Raw genomic sequence first — 5,802 nt, 5'->3', positions numbered from 1 at the left:
GTGTATATATCACAGAGAACCCATCAGATCAGAGTCACTCAGGAGGCTTTTAGCTGCAGAAATTAGCTTTTACTCCTCAGCTCTAAAACTGTTTTCTTTTTCAAGCTTTTGTCTCGTGGTTGAGAATGTCAGAAAATCCTCGGTGGGACTATTTCTCCGCGTGGTTGGATATTTTCCACGAGCGATGGCGTGATTTTCTTGGCTATTTTCACATGCCAGCCCCTCGTCCAAAACACCAGAGCGTCCCTGAGCTGCAGTAACTCATCTCAGAGGAGATTTACGACTCTCTGCTGTCGGTCAGCAGCAGCACAGCTTTCTGGGATTTAACTCCAGTTGTTTATAAGAAGAAGATGCTTGATTCAAGCTTTGAATTTTAACTTTTCCGTGCAGGAGATGTTTGTGAAGCAGCTGCACACACACACTGTCCCGCTGCTGCTTCACAGATTTAACAAGTCGGACATGAGTGACCTGTGGAAACAGTCTAACTGCTCTCTGTGGACCCTGCTCCAGCAGCGGCGTGGTGGGTGGTCTGTCCACATTTCTCCATTACACGACTCTTTACGACGACTCCAGCGTGTTTGATCAATGAAGAAAACATATCTGCAGATGAATCTGTTTCTAACAGAGCTGTGCGGGCTTGTTTTTCACACTGTGACGCACCTCAATGTCACAAAACATCACTTTTTATAACTAAATCAGAAGCAAAACTGCAGCAGATGTTTTCCACTTTTTATGAATAATGCACAGTGATCGTACTGATTAGATTGAACAGAATCATTTAAAGGTTTTTGCAGATTTTTGGCAAGAATTAAACACCTTCAGATTCCTCCTTTTAACTGGGAATCAGGTACTTCATTGATCCTGATCATGTCTCCAACCCTGTTTCTAACCTCATGATTTGATCTCTTGATGTTTTCAGCAGCTCATGTAAATACATTTGATTCCTGGTTACAGTACATACAACCCCCCACCCCCAGTGTTTAGGTATTATCCTGCTGATTTATGAGACCCGACGGCGCCATATTTCTGGGCGTCACTCACCTTTTTAAAACCAGCGACATGAGACGTCACTGTCTTCATCTGCTGCTGATCAGTCGTCTCTTTTTATGTTGGACCGGACGTTTTACTGCTGCTCTCCACCCTGCAGAGCCTCCAGGAGTCAGGTTCACCTGGACGCTGGTCATAAACAGGTTCAATCTGTATTTACAAAGATAAAATGGAGGCAAAATGGTTAAATACAGACACATTTAGAGGCGAAGAGACGAGATTTAAGAATATTTTAATAAAAAATCTGACATTTTGAAACTGAAACAACTTAAAATGACCAAAACATATAACTGATGATTGCACAGTTATTTTTAGCAGCATTTAACATCATATTTAGATTAAATGAAATACTTTGAGCTTTAAAACATAAAAAATCTTAAATATAACTGCGTTTTCTGGGGATTCACACATTTACTGTTTAAAATCAATTAATTTTCAGACAGAGTTAGACATGATGACAGAGATAAAAGTGTAATTTAATAATGGAAATCCTGTATTTTATAAAATTATAAGACTATCAAACACTCTTCTCAGTTAAGAGAAGATTTTAAAATGCATCATTTCCACTTGTTAATTGTTGAAAAAATGCAGATTTTTAACATTAGGCCAGAACAAAGAGTTTCAGTACAGTTTCTCTGAACATGAATCTGTTTTATTTCTGCTAATGAGCTGCTGTGCTGCTTTGCTGCAGGTGAGGAATTTTTACTGTTTTTCCAGACTCCAGATCAAGGTGACGATACATTAATGGTCAGAGAGCAGGAGAGTGGTTCTAATACGACACTGATTACCTGAGATTTACTGTACAGCCAATCAGAATTATGTTATTAAGTTTTATAAATGTCTGTTGTACTAAACAAATGAGAAATAACTGTTAAATAATAGATAAGATTGTTCTGAATATTGTGTCCTATGTGCTGTATTGCGATGTTTCAGTATCATAAAACATCCTTATTGATGTTAGGCCTGCAACTGATGATTATTTTCTTGATTAACTGATTATTCATTGTTTTAAAACAAATCAAACAAATCATCACAGCTGTGAAGCAGAAAACAGCAAATATTTGAGCATTTCTGCTCAGAAAGTTATTAAAACTATTGATTGATTATCAACATAACTGTCTGATCAGTCAACTCACTCATTGGACGATCTCTGTGATGTCATCCGGTGCCAGGTGGGGAAATTCAGCCAGGGTCTGAACCAGGAAGTGTTGTGATCCAGTTCTCCCTCGGTCAGATTCAGAGTTGTGGATGATTCTCTCCTCAGTCGACGTCTTAACGACTCGGAAACAGAAACGCTAGTTAAACAGGAGCTGAGGGATTCTGTACATGAAGAAACATGAAGGAAAAACCCTCTGTGACATCTGTTTCCTTCCTGTGGTGACCCCTGGGAGGTCAAGGCGGGGTCATGGGCACCAGCAGAGGTCACCGCCAACAACAGTCAGAGATAAACCACCAAAAAGTTAAAGCGTGATCGTACAATACGATTGTTCTTCCTGTAGGTGGCGATTATTATTTTTATTTCCATGTAGATCTACCTGTTCTTCCTGTCTGTGCAGTGCATGCTGGGAGATTAATCTACATCAGCAGTAAAGTTGTATTAATGTGGCCTCAACATTAACTGTTATTTTACTGTTTACAGTGGCCCTGAAGGTCAAAGCACAATAACATTTGAGAAAACATAACAAACTGTGAGATGTCTTTGTGTTTTATGAAATGTTTTTTTGTTTTTTGAATTCTTTTGTTTTTTGAATTATTTTGTTTTGTGAAATGTTTTTTGTTTTGTGAAATGTTGTGTTTTCTGAAATGTCATTTTGTGAGATGACATTTTGTTTTCTGAAATTTTGTTACGCTTTGACCTTCAGGGCCACCGTAACTGTGAGATACTGGCCCCTAAAACAACCCAGGTCCACGGCAAAACCCTGACCTGTGACGAGAGGAAACAAGTCAACATTGCTCCAACATTATTGGTCCCAAGACAAAAAGGTTGGGACCCTGTCTTCCTCTGCTGGGAGCCTTTAAACGGCCTTTCAGCTCTGACCTGTGTGGTCCAGACAGGAGTGTGGATGTGGGTGAAAGGTCAAGCAAATCCAGCTTCATCCAGCAGTTTTATATCAACCAAACCTAATTATTCTATAATTACATCCACATTTTAATCTCCCTCTGTTTATTCCTTTAAACCTTTAAAAGTTCAATCTTGACCTTAAAAATAGTAGTTTTACTAAATATTCTTAACTCAAGGTCCACTTACCTACTGAATTTCCTCCAGAGCTTTCAGCCATAACTGTTGTCATCATCTGTTGTCATGGAGATAATCCAGCTGACATCATCTGACCCACGTATGGTTGTCCATCCACTGAAGAAGGCAACAAAATGAGGCTGAAGACATTTAGTGAAAAGAATTTTTGGTCAAATCATGCAAATAATTCACATCATGTAATAAGGTGTGTATTCATTTTAAAGTTTATGCTTTCATTTATGTGTGCTGTTGTCTCTCTCTGCACCACCCAAGTGTTCAAACCTGCAGGTTTTCAACAGACCCTCATACAGATCAGTGTCATCTCTTAGTTTACACCTATCGTCTTTTCAGGTGGCAGGAAGTTCCACATCTGTAATCCACCTCACTGTGACCGCACACATTCTCGAACAGAGAGTGGCAGCTCGAGGCTGAACCCTGGGACCTGAATTAAATAAAACACACTCGGTTTTAACACCAGAAAACACAGACGTCTAGAAAAACCAGATCTCTTTTCTTTTCTGTAATTATTTACCAGTGCATAAATATGTAAAATAAATACGTAAATCCACACACAAAAACTACAATCATAGTCATTATAAAAGTATAAGTAATACGTTTCTTCCCGTGTTTTCCGTGCTGTCCTAACCAGCTACAACATGCCTGGTGAGAAGCCAAGCACAGCGGCAGCTCCGCACGCTTCACTGGGCCTTAAAAGATGAAACCTGCACAGGTGAAAAAAGTTTCAGCTTTTATTTTTGTTGAAACACCTGAAAATCTGTGAGGAGAAACACTGCACTGTCGATTCCATATATAAATCCATACAGTTATAAGTGACAGTGAAGGCTTTAAGGACCACAGTGTAACATGTCAGCAGAGTGATGCCTTCAGGTACCAGGGAAAAGGTCTGTAACCTCTATTTTACCGTGAAACCTGAGCGTCCTTCACTTGGCCAGGAGAGCTGAGCCCCACCCCACCCACCCTCCTTTGCTCAACTATTTTAAAAGCCTGTCAGTGTTAATCCTCAGGTCAAATATTGTGAGAGTTTATCTCGCTTTAGATTTGGAGGGAGGATTAACAGATCAGCTGCACAGGTAAAAGATCCTGTGATAAGAAGAGACGGTCGACAACCCACAGCCCAGGTTCTTCTTTAGACGTCTGCAGCCTGACTCTTATGTTCATAGTTCCTCTTCCTTCCTTGTCAGTTATGAAAATATTTTTCTCACCAATTCGTCTTGCTGAGAACTGCAGATGTCTTTGGTTTGTTCCCTGTTGGACGCCTTCATCAGACAGGCTGTAAACAAACACCCTGGAAGACAAAACAAAGGCAAACATGAAAATAAGAACCCAATCTATCCATTGCAAACATTCATTATTTATTTGTGCAGATACATTTACACTAATATTTTAAAAAGCCCTCAATATATTTGCATTATTAGTCAAATTTCCATCAAAATGTAGTGAAAGCTGATCACGATGCAATAGGATGATTTAAAGAGCATCAGTTGAACCTTAAACGATGGAAAACTTGATAGGACTGTTATATTTTTTGATAGGTTTAGGTCACAATCTCCTATCACATTGGATTTAAGTCACAGGCTTCATGTCATTTATTCACTAGTCTGTTTCCATTTCACTTTGTTTTTATCAATACCCAATTTTTCTACTAGAGGAACAGCAACTTTTTTGCAACATATTTTCAAATTTCTGTCTTTGCAGTCCTGGGAAAGTTTTATTAATTTTCAATCTTTGCAGTTTAAAGGAGCTATTTGTAAGTTTTGAATGAAGGTTGAGTCAGAAATCCTTGTCGACTCTGACGCGGTATTTCTGGTCCATGAGGATATCGCAAAAAGTGGTCACAAAAACACATCTGACATGAGTCCAGGTGTAGATTGCATGATGTTGTGTGATTACTGACTCATGAAAGTTATTGCTCAGCAGCAGCGAGTTGGGTACTGTTTATACCCAACAGAAACAGTCTCAGAACTTTTCGATCACACCTCGTCTAATAATGTCATTTATAGTAACATATCTGTAACATAAGTTATAATGAAAACTTTCTTTAAGTATATTTATCTGACACTACTGTACTTTTTACTAGAGTTTTCAATGCAGGACTTTTACTTTTAATTGAGTTTATTTATGATATTGGAGCTTTTACTTAAAGTATTTGAGTTTGACAAAGTTACCACGGGCTCGTCCGGGATTTGAACCCGGGACCTCTCGCACCCGAAGCGAGAATCATACCCCTAGACCAACGAGCCGTTTAAATACTTCCTCCATCACTGAATACAAGGTGTTGGCCTCACAAGGTTCAGGACTTGAATACCAAAGAGGTTTGTGTTGTGCTATGTGGTTAGGACACTCAATTTGTTCACAACAGAAACAATCTCAGAACTTTTTGATCGTACCTTGCACAGCACTCATTTAGTTTAGAAAATACAAACATCAAGTTTTATTATTCCACAAAGTCGAATCTAACCGGTCACTACTTTGCCGTCTGCTGCACATTTTTCTCACTT

At 39.1% G+C, this 5,802-nt stretch overlaps 1 non-coding gene across 1 annotated transcript; it reads right to left on the bottom strand.

Moving 5' to 3' along the window:
• Positions 1-5,472: 5,472 nt before the first annotated feature.
• On the bottom strand, positions 5,473-5,544 carry trnap-cgg (transfer RNA proline (anticodon CGG)). Its single transcript has one exon. It is a non-coding gene; the product is annotated as a tRNA-Pro (tRNA).
• Between the last annotated feature and the right edge of the window lie 258 nt (positions 5,545-5,802).

The sequence above is a fragment of the Lates calcarifer genome, linkage group LG7_1 (genome assembly GCF_001640805.2).
Source record: "Lates calcarifer isolate ASB-BC8 linkage group LG7_1, TLL_Latcal_v3, whole genome shotgun sequence".
NCBI lineage: Eukaryota > Metazoa > Chordata > Actinopteri > Centropomidae > Lates > Lates calcarifer.
The sequence above is the reverse complement of the archived record's forward strand: the minus strand, read 5'-3'. Positions and strand labels throughout refer to the sequence as shown.